This window comes from Elaeis guineensis, chromosome 4, assembly GCF_000442705.2.
Source record: "Elaeis guineensis isolate ETL-2024a chromosome 4, EG11, whole genome shotgun sequence".
In the NCBI taxonomy this organism is placed as follows: Eukaryota; Viridiplantae; Streptophyta; class Magnoliopsida; order Arecales; family Arecaceae; genus Elaeis; species Elaeis guineensis.
The window spans coordinates 5,699,290-5,715,756 of NC_025996.2; positions in this window are offsets into that span (position 1 = coordinate 5,699,290).

Consider the following 16,467-nt stretch of genomic DNA (forward strand, 5'->3'; position numbering starts at 1 on the left):
GTACATGGAGGATGGTTGATTATGGAGTGGCTCAAGTAACTTTTCATATGTGGAAGAGGTGAAATCATTATGTTTTGTTAATAATTATCAGTTTTATCTATTGATTTGTGAACACACACATATATATATAAAGTCAAGCTTATCCTTGTATTGAAAGAGAATATCAAACAAATTAACATCAATGAGAAAGTACATTGTCTTCTTCGTTGTCCAAAAAGAAAACAGCAAATCTAAAAGTTTATGAGAAGACTTGTAACTTTTCCATATTTATTTAAACATGGATGGTTGGATGCAATTTTTTGGCTAGCAGAGTGTATAAAGTATCAAACAACCAATCCTCATTTCATTTGCACACAAAATGTGCTTTCCGATTATCTTAAGCAACATTGATCTTCTCACCAAACATTACACTTACATGTTAGTTTCTATGATGATACAAGGTGGTCGAATTGGGTGGCATGCTATTGTTGGCACCTAGTTTGTTGATACAGCTGGTCATCCTAGATGGATAATCATGTTAAGCTTTAAATCTGGCTATAAATAACTTCATAATCATGTTTAAAAGGTCAGGTAAGCAAGACTGTGAAAAGAATAATAAAAAATGACGAGGTAGATCGATCAACTAACATCATAAACCATCTGGTCATAGATTACTTTAAATCGTTACAAGAATGGTGATTTTACAACATCTAATGGAGATGTGCTGATGTATTACTGCACTGTCTGCGGGATCCACGTATCCACTATGATATGATAAGCTTATTCAATATCTGGCATGCTTTGGACCAGTAGAATTTCTCTATTACATAAGAGCTGATGCCCTAGGTGTTTCTTTTGAAAGACTTTTGTTGGAGGATCCACCTCTCTCTCTCACACACACGCACACAGGCGTTGTTACAACCAACAGAGGAACGGGCTAGCCGGGCTCCAAGTCTCCAGCCTAGCCAGATCAGTGCATCTTAAGCACTCTTAGATCTAGAAGACGTGCTCCAGTTTACAAAGTCCAATTAATTTGTTTATTCTGAGAAATCTATATAATTAAATAGTTGTACGTTGGACTTCGTTATTAGAAAGGAGAAACGAGAACGTAAAGGATGGAAAGAGGAGAGTTCAAAACGTCTTTTCTAAACTTTTTATGCAAGCAACTCCAGATCGAAAAGATGACCGCCTTGGTAGGAATATAGTATCGGCTACGTATTTCAGCCCAACCCAACCTGGCTACCAAACCCTAAGCCTAAGACCAGCCCAGCTTTAAAAAAGAGGGATGGAAAGCGAGATAATGGAATAGAAGACCATGGACAAAGGAGGTGGTTACTTTGCGTAGGTGTGTGGGGGGTGGATGGGATCCCTCTGTTTGCTCCTTCACAAAAGATGGCTGCTTAACATGGTAGTTGTTCTGCCACGGTGCTATGAATGGACTTCATTTATAGCCACTCGATACTTCTTTGACCGTCGAGATTCCATGATTGCTTCCATCGGAGATGTTTGATGCAAGTCCAAAAGGATATCCACAGCCTAGGAGGTTTCAAGGTGCACAAGAATGAAAAATTTAATTGGGATTAATTAATTTTAGTGCGACAAACTAATCGAAACTAAAAATTGAAAAGAACTAATTGCTATGATACTAACCTGGGAGATTTTGCAAGGAATGGAGGTACTAGAACAACTTGCTGGCCCTTGACATCTCAGAATGGAAAAGAAAGGCTAGGTTAATATGCAAAAGAAAAAATTATCTATCAATCCTTAATTTGACTCGAAATTATCTTTAAGTCCTCAAGTTTTAGTTAGACTAAAACATCCTAGACTACTAATGACTTATTTTTGGATCTCTACCGTCTACTTTGCCATCTGTTGTCGTTTAAACCTATTCAAATGATCGAAATAGTCTTGACGGTTTTGGAGAGAAAATTAACCCTATAAGAATCCATCGTCGGAAAGATTAATCCCTTCTCATACTTCGACGATATCGACGTGAATCGACAGTACAGAATCTGCCACCCAGTGCACGCAGCTGCCACCCTCCTTTTTCCTCCATCTCCACCGATAGCGGACGGCGAAAATTTTTCGATACGCCCTCCCTTTTCCCTATTCTCCTTCTCCTTTTTTTCTTTTTCCTCTGATCTCTCCCTCTGTTGGTCCGGATCGATGATGGCGATAATGTTTCAATTTTTTTCCCTCATCTTAAGCTTCACTTTGCTCAGTTTATCCCTATTTTATAGTTACGGTAAAGTATGTAATCAAAATTTTGAACTGTATACTGATTTATTATCATTATATTTATTTAGTTATTTGATGTATTTATTTTATGGCAAAAAATAGTTGTATGTACTCAAAATACTGCTAGAAGAAGGAGATCCAAGGAGGAAAAAAAGAAGAGCAGGGAGATAACATATTAGATTGAATTACCTATATATTTAATAGAGAAGTTACATGGATTGCTGATTTAGTTATATAAGTATTTACTTGATTACATATATATATCGGTTATAGTCACCTATATTTATACTTTGATTATAGAAATCACTTGTTAAGTTTGGTTGCATAAAGTGCTGATTATATATACTTTCTAAGTGTTTGTTTTTAAATTAACTTTAGTTACATAATTGATGTTGTCTCTTTGCAGATTTGATGAGTTTTTATATTTAAAATTTTTGTTTTATGTAGGTTACAAATAAGTTGGAGTTCAAAGATAACATCAGTGAGGATGAGGAAAAGAAAGAAGTTGAGAGAGGTGAAGGCAGCGATAAAGGAGAGGAGAAAAGTGATAAGGGCCTTCTAATTAATTGTCGCTATTATATTACATCATATCACCTCTTCATGTTGAAAGTTAAAAAGAAAACGAACCAACACCACTTCAGTCGCATGGGCATGACTCTATTTCGTGCATTGCTTGACGTACTCTCTATCAAACAAGAGAGAGCAATTATTGATAATCTGCTTACAGCGTATGATATAGATTCTGGTTATTTTAGAATAGGTAGTCAGTTGTTGAGATGGAGTGCGAGGGATGTTGATTTGGTTTTGGATCTCCCGATATATGGTGGCCATGTCAGTTTCAAAGTGGGTGCTTGAAAAAAGATTGATATAGTTAAAAAGTACTTTGACTAGAGAATACATGGCAATGAGACATTTAAGCAAAAAAGATTGGAGGACCTTATACTATCTTTGGTAGAGAGAGAAGAGATGGAGGGCTTTGAAGATTTTATCCACCTCATGTGTTGATACATCATGGGGATATTTTTATTCTCGATAAATAACATGAAAGTTGCTAGATGGATCTTTAGGTAGATATTCTAATTTTTATAATTTTGATTTATTTATAAACTGATATATTAGAAATACTTACAATCTTGTTTATTTTATAGATATGTGGAGGATCCCTCTTCACTTTCTAATTTACATGGGGTCATGCTGTATATGATTTCATGCATAGCATTATCAAAGAGAAAGTCTTATTGGTACAAAAATGAAATGCTGGTGAGAAGGTAAATGTTGGATACTTAAGAGATTGTGTAACCTCTCTTAGTGTAAGTGCCCATCACCTCCATGATGCTTTTATAATTTTGCATATATTTTGCTACATCGTAGTTTTTATTTTTCATATGATGCAGGTATGGTTATGTGAGGTTACAGGTTTGGTTGATCGCACCCCCTATGGATTTTTTGTCCATATTTTAAACTATAGTATAAAGGAATTTTTAATTCGGGGGAAGCTGCAATCTAGGATTGCTAAAGTATCTCCCAAGAATGTAAGTATTTTCAAGTTTGAAAATTTACTTCTTTTTAGAGTAGAGGATATGTGCTTTCATTTGACAGGATTGCTGAAATTCATACATTTTTAATCTTGAAATTTATGTGCAATGGATTATTTACTCTAATATTTAATTTTATAGATACAACTTCTTGTAGAGAAAGAGGAGAAAAAGTGGCTCTTCCAACCAAATGAAGGATAGCGCTCAGAGATCCATGCTATTGTCAAGATGAGAATTGGGCTGTCCAAGAAGATAAAATCTGAGAAGAAGATGAGGAAAGGGAAAATAAAAAAGAAGAGATTGGATAGGGAGAGAGGATTAAGGGAAATGAAATAGATCATCTCATACTGCAAGAAAAAATATCAAAAGTTGAGATGGATAATTTACGAGCTAAGAAAAAAAAATAAAATTCTAAAGCACAGAATTGTTGAGCTTGAAGCAAGCCTTGTGCCCCAAAGGATGAGAAAGAAGCTGAGGTTGGAGATGATGGAGCTTCATCCAAATTTTTTGCGATCATTTTGATCTTTTCCAACAATGCTGAAATTATGGGGAAAGAGGAATATGAATAGAAAGAGAAGGGTGGTGCTAGAAAGAGGAGCGGTATAGTGGGTTAATAGAAAAATCAAGTTCAATAGTTAGGATGGTGAAGAGTAGGGGCAATAGAGAGAAATATGTAAAGATAAAAAGTCCTTATGCAATCCTATCTACCCCGATCAAAAGAAATAAAATAGTTGAAGAAGCCCACAAGCCAGACACTCCGCCCCCCACCATTACATCTGTCATTGATGCAGATAGTGTGACTACTCAATTTTGTATGGTACGTAAATAACTAGACTTATTTTTAAGATAAAAATAATACTACAATACTCATAAGCTCAATTTTACTTTTGGTGATATTCAGGTGTATCATAAAAAATAACTGGATTACCCAGGGTCAAAATATATTACAAAGGAAGAGAGGGGATAATAACGAGATTCCTCCCACTGATAAGGATCAGTAATATATTTTTAATTATATTAAAAATATCATCGGTTACATATTTTTGCTTTTGGTTACACTTTTCAATATTGATTACACAATGCTAAATAGTGGTTACATGAGTTTTCTATGTGGTTACAAGATGGTAGTTGATCCAATGGAAGTATCCTTGTTACACGAATAAGTTCGTGAGCTACTATTCGATCAGATGTTGGAAGATAATGTAAGTTGATATATAAAAATTATTTAGGAAAAAATAATTGACTAACATTTTTAAATTCATTGAACTTTATGCAGGTTATCGATACATTCATAGCACTCTTTCAAGAGCACCAAGAATCTAAATCAAATAAGCATCTTCTTGTGTATTCATCGGGCCATGCTTTGGGTGAGTTTTTTTTGGAATTTTTTTACTTTAAAATCATCATGTATGTTATTATTGATCTTCTATTTTTGGTGTTTCCTACAGCAACATGCACAACAAAGGCTCTAAAAATTTTCAGATAATGTTCTCAAGGTTTTGAATTTGAAATTAACACGACGAAATTGATCTTTATGCCTTTGTGTACAAAGTGCCACTGGCACCTATAAGTGATAATATGAAGAAAAATACTTCAAGCATTACTCATCTCTCTTTCCATCCACCTATTATCCTGATGCACTAATTGGGTATGCTCCTTAACCCTGTACATATTGCTATGGTATAAATCACTGATAAATTGATGATTAATTGTAACAGAAAAATTAGATTTCTCAATATTTGGCTAAGCATCATAATCTGCCCCAAGCTTCAATTGGCTAATCCGATAAATTGATGATTATCCTCAGCAGGATTCTATGTAGGTATCAGTTTAACATTAAACAAATCATATGTACTTGTCATAAATTTTAATTTTTGTTCGATCACTATTTTAATTTTAGGAGCATTGATTGCGAAATTTTTGTGATACGCTATATGAAACTATTGCAATGGGGATAAATTAGACATAGGACTGAGTGATATTATAAGGCTACGAGCTGAATATAGTGCACTCCTTATTCACGAAGGTTCAAAAAGAAAGATTGTCTGTAAGAAAATAATAGATGAAAGTTCAAAAGCCAAAAGAATATGAAGTATAATTTTTAAGTGACAGTAAGTATGCTTATCTGATTCATATGTTTAGTTATCTATATTTTTGGTCCAGTTACATGTTTCCATTGTACAGTTATATATTTATTTATGCATATATTGTATGTTTTAGTGGAAAAACAGCTGTCAATGATGAAGAATAGTTTGAAAAGTCTGCTGCAGATGAAGTGGAGAAAGTCGTGAAGCTGCTAATTAGCATGAAGAGGGTGAGGAGACTGCAACTAACATGGATGGAGATAGTACAATGAGGATCAATTATAATTTATACTTGTGGATGGACAATCTTAATGTAACTTTTACTTGTAAATGAACAATTGAGATACAATTATGTAATTAATATTTATTTTTAATTATAGATTATTTTTAAAAAAATTATTGAAAGCTTTTCGGTTACAAAGATATGTGGAGATAGTTTTTATGGTTTGTAAATTTGATAATTGTTATGCAGATCCATGTTCAAGTTACACGGATTTATACTAAAGTTATACAAGTTTACATTCAGGTTATACAGGTCCCTTTTAGATTACACAGGTTCATGATCAGGTTATGTGTCAGGCCAACTGTTCAGCTGCTCTTCATACCAGTCAGTTGTCTGATTATGTATCGGGCCAACTGTTGAGCTGCAACTTATGTGCCAATCGGTTGTCTGGTTATTCAGTTTTAATTTTTGATTACATAAATTTATGTTAAGATATTTTTTATGGTTAGTTAAGTTGATTACGCATGTCCATGATCAGGTTACACAGTATCCTGTTTATGTTACATAAGTCTATATTCTGGTTATCCAGTTTTTATTTCTGATTATCCATTTCTATATTTTATGTCTGGTTATCCCAGTTATCTCGTGCCAGAGTTGGTGGTATGGTTATCCAATTTTCATTCTGGTTATCCAGTTTTGATGTTTGGTTATTCAATTTAGATGTCTGGTTATCCAGTTTTATTTTCTGATTATACAACCCACTTCGCATTTTCATGTTCAGTTTTCAGGTTTTCTTCTCTGGTTGCGTAGTAGCTGACTACTATTCAACTATATACATATACAATCTACCTAGTTCACCTGCAGGTTGCACAGGTTTGTGCTATAAATATACAAATTTATATTCAGGTTATGTGCCGCCATATTTAGGTTACACAGGTTTATGCTCAGATTATGTGTCGGGCCAACATGTCAGTTCATTTTTGTGCCAGAGTTGTGGTCTGATTATCCAGTTTTCATTTTGGTTACCCAGTTTTGATGTTTGTTATCCAGTTTTGATGTCTGGTTATCTAGTTTTGTTTTCTGATTATACGAATCTACTTTGCATTTCTATGTTCAATTTTCAAATTTTTCTCTCTGATTGCGTAGTAGCTGACTACTATTCAAGCTATATATATGTACAATCTATCTAGTTCACTTGCAGGTTGCACAGGTTTGTATTATAGATATACAAGTTTAATTTAGGTTATGTGCCGGGCCATTTTAGTTACATAGGTTTATGCTCAGGTTATGTGCCGGGCCAACATGCCAGTTCATCTTCGTGCCAGAGTTAGTGGTCTGATTATCTATTTTCATTCTGGTTATCCAGTTTTGATGTTCGTTATCCAGTTTTGATGTCTGATTATCCAATTTTATTTTCTGGTTATACAAACCCACTTTGTATTTTCATGTTCAGTTTTCAGATTTTCTTCTCTGGTTGCGTAGTACTGACTACTATTCAAGCTATATACATGTACAAGTTTATATTCGGATTTGTGTTATAGATTCAAGTTACACAGGTTTATGCTCAGGTTATATGTCGGTCCAACATGCCAGTTGCTCTTCGTGCCAGAGTTGGTGGTCTGATTATCCAATTTTTATTTTGGTTATCCAGTTTTAATATTTGGTTATCCAGTTTTATTTTCTAGTTATACGAATTCAGTTCACCTGCAGGTTCAGTTTTCAAGTTTTCATCTCTGGTTGCATAGTAGCCGACATTATTCAAGTAATTTACATGTACAATCTACCTGGTCTGGTTCAATAATCTACTACAATCCATCGACAAAAGTGAATAAAGCACAAAATCAATAGCTCATATACAATTTGGTTACATTTGGATGAAAGTCAAAAATTTACAGTCTCAACAAAATAATTGTATATACACTGTATTTTTTTCATAAGTATGTAAATCTCAACAGAAATATAAGTGTCAACAGAACATAACCATACAAGCTTCAAGAATCAAAAAGACCATAAAAATATGGATTCTTGATACATTGAAATCCTTCTTTGTTTGGATAACTGTTGAGCTGCATCCAAAAGAAAGTAAATCTGAAACAAATAAGAAACAATCAATTAGCTTCCTAAAAAATTTTATAACTTCATCTTTTCTGTACATATGAGTGCCAACAGAACATAACTATACAAGTTTCAAAATCAAAAAAATCATAAAAATATGGATTCTTGATACATTGAAACCTTTTTTTGTTTGGACAACTATTGAGTTGCATCTAAAAGAGAGTAAATCTGAAACAAATAAAAACAATCAATTAGCTTCATAAAAAACTGTTATAACTTCATCTTTCTCGTACATATGAGTGTCAACAGAACATAACCATATAAGCTTCAAGAATCAAAAAGATCGTAAAAATATGGATTCTTGATACATTAAACTCTTCTTTGTTTGGACAAATATTGAGCTGCATCCAAAAGAGAGCAAATCTGAAACAAATAAGAAACAATCAATTAGCTTCATAAAAAACTAACTTTGATAACTTCATCTTCTCCGTACATATGAATGTCAATAAAACATAACCATACAAGCTTCAAGAATCAAAAAGACAGCAAAATATGGATTCTTGATACATTGAAACTCTTTTTTATTTGGACAACTATTGAGCTGCATCCAAAAGAGAGTAAATCTAAAAAAATAAAAAATAATCAATTAGCTTCATAAAAAATTAACTTTTATAACTTCATCCTCTCCGTATATATGAGTGTCAACAGAACATAACCATACAGACTTCAAGATATACTTATTCTTCAGCTATTGGAGTATTGCATGTCTTCCGATTGTGCCCAATATTATGACATCTCCCACATTTAAGCGAACGAACTTCCTCTGGTTGGAATTCAATGTGCTTCTTTTTAGGCCTTCCTGCCTTTGATTTGATTATAGGTGGTTTTATAATCAAATCCTCACGCTTTACCCTTGTAGGTTTAGAAATATCACGATAAGAAAGATGGCATGCTCATACATTCTCCAACAAGCATCCACTGTGAAAAATTTAGATACATATGTATACACTGACTCATGCTTCCGAATTATCGTTGCACATGCATGTGAGCAAGGATGACCATAGACCTGCCAATACCTGTATGAACAAGTACAAGTGTTAAGATTAACTTTGTATAGGCAATCCACGACTACTTCAAATCGCTCGCCATCCGAATATCGGACTGTAAGTCCCTTCCATCTTCAATATTCATATTTATCAACTCCTCAATCTTAGGAACTAGATATGTCTGTCATTTATGAGAGTGATCATGTCTCTCATGCATCAACTCCATCATCTTATATCGTAGCATGTCTACCATAGGAGTTATTGAAAGCTGTCGTGCCTCTTTCGTCCATTGTTAAATGACTCCACAATATTAGAGTACATCTCTCATATCACTCTCTCTTAAATAGAATATTGGGCCAGTGATCAATATCTGAGCCACATTCAATCCATTCACATGCCTTCGGTGAAATCTCTCTTATATCACTAATATAACCAATGAATTATGATATTTATAGTGCATAAACTGTGCTATCAAGTAGGCTCAACACCTTTCTCTTTATACTGCTGACAACCCATTGAGCTTTTTCTTAAAATTTTCCTTTAGATGCCGCAAACAATAACCATGGGTAGCATCAGGAAATGAAGTCCTCACACCCTTTGTCAAGCCTTTTGTTCTGTCTGAAATAAAACATAATTGATGATAGTAAGAATCTTCATTGTTATAAATTACATCATGGAGTTTCTCACAAAATCAAATCCAATTGACATCATTCTCTGCACTAACAATAGTAAAAGCTAGTGGAAACATCTCATTCTCAGCATCAAGTGCCACTGTTGAGAGCATTACACCACCATATCTATTAAGGACATCGGTTTCATCCATGAACAATAAAGAGCGGCATCCACTTTTGAATCCAACTAAACATGCATAAAAATATATAAATACCCTCTCAAAATGTTCATCTGGATACTCAAGTACAAATAAACTTCCTGGTTAGTCTCAGCCACTGCTTCACCATACCATTACAAGAGATCAAATGATGCATAATCTTCATCATCTAATACAACTCTAGCAACCTCTTTACCAAGCCAAACTTGTCTGTAAGGAAGATGAATATCAAAATCTTTTTAAATATCCTTCTTGATATCAATTGGTGTATACAATGGTCTGTCTCAAACTTTCTGAAGCACTATATTCGCAACTCATGTTTTCGATGCCTTTGGATGTTTGGCTCTCCCAATGCCACTGTCGCAAGTGTGCATGTGATTGAATATTTTGATTTTGAAAATCTCCTACTGCCCAACTCTTGATGCATGCAGTCGCTATGGATAACTTTCATCGATGTATTTGACAGTAACTCTTAGTTTATTATTCTTGACGAATTGATAATTTTTATTATGATGATTGAATAATTTCTTCATGCCTCCTTAAAATGAGTTGCATCTTTAAATAACTGACCAATGCCTATTATGGCATTCTTCCATGATCTAGCTAATCAAAGTTCGGATGTAGATGTAGAACCTTGGGATGAAGCTGTGACCATGAGAGCCATACTCCCAACATCTTGCGGACCAAGTATGCTGTCAAAAACATGAAATAATTACTGTGGACAATGAAATTTGGATGAATCAATTAATAATAAAAAATTTAAAGAAAAAAATTTTACCCCAACTCAATTAGACGAGTTGATTCTGATCTATTATTAAGATTGGTCTCCACATTGATCTCTACTGACGGAGACTTCAGTGTAATGTGAAAATCAAGCATGCGGGACATCCTCATCATTTTTGAGTTTAAATATAGAGTTTTCTAGGATGGAAAGCTGATATTTCAGTATCAGAATATCTTTATCTATGCCCCACCTACTGCATATCCATCTGTAATTTCATCGAATGTGCTCTCTCGATTCACCCTCAATATGTTTCTTCTTGTCCGTATTTTACACTACCATATGATAATCCATCTACAATTATTTGCTTTATGAGTAATGTGTAGTATAACATAATGATAAAGAGAATATGAAACAGATATCAGTAATCCATCTACATATCAAGCTATTAAATAATATAATAAATAAATACTTAAGAATATATTTAACTATTTACTTATATAATAATTAAAAAATACTATAAATAAAAAAAAGAGATCATATCTTTTTTTTTTGGTTTAAAATGAGTGGCAGTATTTTGGAACCAACAAAATAGGGACAAAGATAGATCATCTGAGATCATGCCACCGATCCAAAGAATCATAGGAACGATGGAGAGGTCAGAGGAAAAACAAGAAGGAAAAGAGAAAAAAAAATAGAGGGTATAAAAGAGATATTACCACTTCACTGTGGTAGAGATGGAGTGAAAAGGTTCAGCATCAAGTGCCACTACTGAGGGGCGGCGGTAGATGTGGTGTTAAGAAAGGGTTCCACTTGAGGAGTTAGAAGGGCGATATTGTAAATATTCAAAAATTATCACTAAGTAAGTTTCTACAGGGTTAATCTTTCCTTCCAAAATCGTCAAGACCATTTCGGTCATTTGAATGGCTTAAACGACAGCAGATGGCAACAGTAGATGGTAGGGATCCAAAAATAAGTCATTAGCAGTCCAGAGATATTTTAGTCTAACTGAAAATTTGAGGAACTTAAAAATAATTTTGAGTTAAATTAGGGACTGATAGATAATTTTTCTATGCAAATCTGGACTAACTTAGTCTAAGGAAAAAAGTTGGCATAACTGGGAAAAGAAGCGTGCTCTTTTAAAAGCTCACAGATCCTCCTTCGAGACTTTTGGTGCTTACTTAGTATCTCTGAATGATCTCGATCATTTAAGAGTGTCAAAATAGAGTAAAAATCTGGAAAAAATCAATTTGGGGAGTGGGTCTTCAGGTAGAGATCGGGAGCCTTTTGATGGTAAGGTTGGCGATGTCAAAAGGTTTCACTGATGCCATTTAATCAAGTGTCGTTTGCCAACGGATAGTTAAAATCGACAATCCATTGGTCCCTTCCTTCAAGAAATCCAAAGGCTACTCAAACAAATGCATAACGTTAGTAAAAGTACTCATGGTAGGATTCCACAATCAGTAAAGGTACCAACGGTTCAGTGGCATCATTGGTTGAGTTCAAGAAGGCCAAGGGCCCTGCTTCACCGTAAAATCAAATATTGCGCATGGGGATGCAAAGATATGGCAAGGTGATGGATCCATGTAAGGGGAAGATTATTTCTTATTCTATTTTCTCAAACCTAAAATCAATATATTTATATTAATATGAATATAAATAATATAGTATATGGAATATTTATAAAATTTTAGGCCAGGTCAATGTTATTTGGAGCCCCATCTAGATTCATTTTACCATACTGCCATATAGGTACATGCAACATATGTTTAGTCACAAAAATATAATTAGATTATATTGGAAACTAACAAATAATTGTCATAAGTTTGAGCAAACGATCAGATATCAAATATAAATAATAAATAGTATTAATTAAATAAAAAATAAGACATGATGGTGATTGAAGGTGAACGAAGTTGCTAGAGAGAGATAAAGATAGAGAAGATGAGTCTGTCAGCTGGAGGGAAATTAATTAAGATAGAAGAGAAATTTGGGATGTCAGAAAACTCCTGTGGATGCGAGGTTTGTGTATGGGAGAGAGAATTGAAATTACTTATGTGTAAGTTTTTATTTTTAAAATAATTAGATTGGTGATTGTTATATAATAAAATTAGCCGAAGACCTGCATCTTACACAAAGTCGAATGCAGGTGTTGTCCTATTTTTCATATATTATTATATTTTTATTATTATTTAAATTATTATTAATATTTTAAAATAATATTTTTATTATTATTTTAAAAAATAATATTTTAAAATAATATTTATGATTAATTTTTGAAAATTAATTTTTTTTAAAATATGTTATTATACAAATAGTATTTTAAATTAATAATAAAAATATTATTTTTTAAAATAATATTTTAAAAAATAATATTTTATTATTATTTTAAAATTAATATTTTTTATTTTAATTATTATTAATAATAAAATAATAATATTTTTTCCTCCTCTCTTCTAAATATTTTCTTTTTTTTCTTTCTTTTCCTTTCTCATGTTGCCCTCGCCCCGTAGCATGACACCAAGTCACGGCCATCAGTGCCACCTCCACTACAACCCCATCCCACTGTCGTCCGCATCGGATGCACGAAAATAATTTTTTTGATATTACTGTATTCTTGTTATTATTCAAATTACTATTAATAATAAATTAATATTTTAAAAATAATATATTTATTATTATTTTAAAATAATATTTTATTATTAATTTTTTAAAATAAATTTTTAAAAATAATATATTTGTTGGTGCAAAATTTTACCGATGCCGGAGAAGTTGGAGTCGAGGAGATCACGGCCGCCGCCAGGACCTGCAAGGAAAGTCTAAACCGGAGTTGGGGGTGCTCCGACAAGACCCTCCGATGCTCAAGTCAGTACTCTGCTTCAACAGAAATGGAGCACCCGAATGAGATTTTAGCAGAGTTTGAGAAAGCTTGAGAAAACTTTTGAAAACTTATCGAAACTGTTGCCTTATCCCATTTTATAGTAGAACACGGTATAGTCCCGCCATTAATGGTGCAGACAATTGGGGAGTTGTCAAATCGCCGGAGACTGTCAAATCAACGTGGGTTGTCAGGTCATCAGAATTGACCCATGTCCTTCGCAGGACAATATCCCAGGGCTGCCGCACAGATATCCATGACGGGACAATAGCCCATAGCGATTGTACGGCGTTTGGACGGGCTGGTAGACTATATGTCGGTATTCGACTGTCGGAACGTCGGATGATAACTCGAAAACATCGTCGGTTGATCTGGTGCCTTGTGAAAGTCGGACGTCGACTGCCACCCTCCGACAGTGAGTCGGTGATATGGGTTCGGTCGTTCGGTCGGTTGGAAATAGTATCGGTCTGTTTGGCCGGCATACCTTCGGTCGGATATTGTCGGCAGTCATTGTCGAAGTCGTCTGTCTATCCGGTGGGTAAAGTCGGGCGTCGGTCAGATCGGTCCGAGGATAAGTCGGCATACGGGGGTCAGTCGGTATATCCCAACAAGGACCATGCAATGGCTTCTTTCCTGTCTTGTGGTCCATGACCACCACCACATGAGCCGATCACAGGGAGGTCATAATAGTGGAGACCCTAGAAGATTCAAACTCCTTCCTTGGCATCCAGCACTACTCAGTTGTAACTAAGATGGAGCCCATCCGTTGTAGAAGTTTGGATAGAGATCGATTGCCGTGGAAGTCCGAATGGAGACCGCTTATCGTAGAAGCTCGGATAGGGACCGATTGCCATAGAAGTTTGGACGGAATTCACTTACTGTTGAAGCTCAGATGAAATTCGGAAGGCAGTCGACCACTGTAGAAACTTGGATGGAGTCTGGTTACTGTAGAAGTCCTGCTGTTGGGGAAGTCCGGACATTGGCGAAGTCCGAAAGAAGCTCGGAGTAAAGTTGATCGTGATAGGAGGAAGTCTGGAAAAGATTCGGAGAGTAGTCGATCACTGTAGGAAATCGGCTGACAGTGAAGCCCAGAGAGCATTTGGAGCAGTCCGATAAACGACTGAAGGAGCTCATTATTGGAGAAGTCTGGAGGGTACGATAGGAGCTCGTCCGTTGGAGGAGTCCGGAGGACATCGTGGAAGGTCGATTGCTGGAAAAGTCCGGATGGTACTGTGGAAGCTCGTCCGTTGGAGGAGTCTGGAGGACACTGTGGAAGCTCATCCGTTGGAGGAGTCCGAAGGACACCGTGGAAGGTCGACTGCTGGAGGAGTCCGGATAGTACTGTGGAAGCTCGGATGGCGAGGAAGTTCAGAAAGACGCCGCACAAGGTCGGAAGCTGGAAGAGTCCTGAGAGGGTTGGCCTCTTACGAACTTCAGCTGAGATTATTTTATACCCAACAATATTATTATTAATAATATTTTTAAAATAATATTTTAAAAAATAATATTTTTATTATTATTTTAAAATTAATATTTTTTGCTTCAAATTATTATTAATAATAAAATTATGAAATATGGTGCCGCTCCGTACCATCCGTATCGTATCGATCTCGTACCAGTATACTATATCGAAGCATACCAATATTACCGTACCGTACCGAACCACATACCGACATTAAACAGAATTTCACCGGTACGGGATCTAATACCGGTACTACAAATTTTGAATAAAATAATAATTTTTTCTTTCTCCTCTCCAAATATTTTTTTTAAAATTAATATCTTAAAAAATAATATTTTAAATTATTATTAGTAATAAAATAATAATTTTTTTCTCCTCCTCTTCAAATTTCTTTTTCTTTCTTTTCTTTTTTTTTTCTCCTTCCATTCCATTCCTCCTGCCGTCTCCCCCCCACCCCTACCCCCACTGCATCCCTCGGTCTAGCACCACCAACCCCCCTCCCCTCCTCTCTATAGCCCCGTCCAGTTGCTGTCCCCTCCTATTCCCTCCCTCGGCCCCCACAAATATGAACCCCCATGGCTCCGTACGAGCACCGACGATCACTCCTCTCCTCCTCCGGCTCCAGTGCCACTAACCCGACCTCGTCCCAGCGCCGTCTGCATTGCACCCACCGTTCGCATCACATTCGACTCCGCATGACCACCAAACCTCCTCTCCTCCACCGGCTCCGATGCCACCAACCCCCCTCCCCTCCATGACCTCGCCCAATCATTGTCCCCTCCTGTTCCCTCCCCAGCTCCGGTGAACCCAAGCCCTCATGGCTCCACGCGGGCATCATCGACCCCCCTCCCCTCTCACAGCTCTCCAATGCTCTTTTTATATAGTATATATATTATTTTAACAATAGGTTGAACCCTTTTTCTACAAGTATTTAGATTGGAAAAGGTCCAACCCTAGTCGGGGCAAAGATAAGATCGAACTCAATTTGCCGATGCGGAACACTGAGAACTTCATCAACCCAACAAAGTGATACACTGCATAGATCAAACTAGTAGGCTTGGAATATTTTTTTAAAAAGAGGTTCCATGATATCTTCTATCCATTATCGCATCATCATTATTCATCTTAGGCTCCATGAGTTAGCATCACAGACCCCATGTAGACTAGCCAATTATCACAATGCCTCATATAATTCTTTCTAGCCTCCGGTACTGCATGTGCAGTCTCCACTTGCTCGGGGAGTTTGGACGTCTTCATTTTCAAAAACCCACCTCAAAAGAAGAAATGTGGGTATGAGGATCATCAATTTCATGCAAATGATCAAATGATTATGCTTGTTTAATGCTTGAACCACCTTTCGTGGATTCAAACACAACCTCTCCATCCAATATGAGTGTAACCACCGTACTATACATTG